Below are 758 nucleotides of genomic sequence, written 5' to 3'. Positions count from 1 at the left end.
GCTCTAATTTACCTTAAGGCACTGTTTTCTCAGGTGACTCTCTTTGAAACACTCAGCTATTCGCAATGTATCCAATAGGTTGTCCAGATTCAGACTGCACTCGAGATATTTGACGCAGTGTTTGGCTAGATGAGGGATGAGGTATTTCTGAGCGGCGTACAGAATGCCCTGGGCAGTGTCCAGGTCGGGAATAATCAGCGTGTCTGTGTAGAGGTATCTGGAAGAAAAAGATCCAATAAGGGGCATTCAGTTTTTGATAAATATGTAGGTAGAAAGATAGGTACTTAAAAACGAGGTTTGATAGGGAGAACTGTAACTAATAACTACCGATCTCATCTTTGTAGATTCGTAGGAGTTTAACCTGTCCTTTGGGGCTACAGCCTACACCTAAGCCTCGGAGTGGGCTTTTTATGTATGCCTCACCTTAGTCTCAAGAACTAAAATGAAGGCATTTTTCATTTTCATAGATTTTTTTCTCGAGATCATTGATAGAGAGAACTGTAACCATCGAGGTCTTAACGTCCCGAAATCGAAGAGAAAAGGAAGACAGGATAGAAAAAAAGTCAACCGTTCCGAGAACGAACCTAATCTGTTTGGAATAAAGTTCGCCCCGGGCGGGGATCGAACCAGCGACCTAGCGCTTACAAGGCAGAAGCGCTCCAAGCTAACCAGGCTGTCGTGAGTTTCATCCGATTGTTTTTTTTTTTTTTTTTTTTTTTTTTTTTTTTTTTTTTAATTTTTCTTGGTGGGATATTTTT

The sequence above is a fragment of the Diaphorina citri genome, unplaced genomic scaffold (genome assembly GCF_000475195.1).
Source record: "Diaphorina citri unplaced genomic scaffold, Diaci psyllid genome assembly version 1.1 scaffold56312, whole genome shotgun sequence".
Taxonomy (NCBI): Eukaryota; Metazoa; Arthropoda; class Insecta; order Hemiptera; family Psyllidae; genus Diaphorina; species Diaphorina citri.
This window is presented reverse-complemented; position numbering follows the sequence as displayed.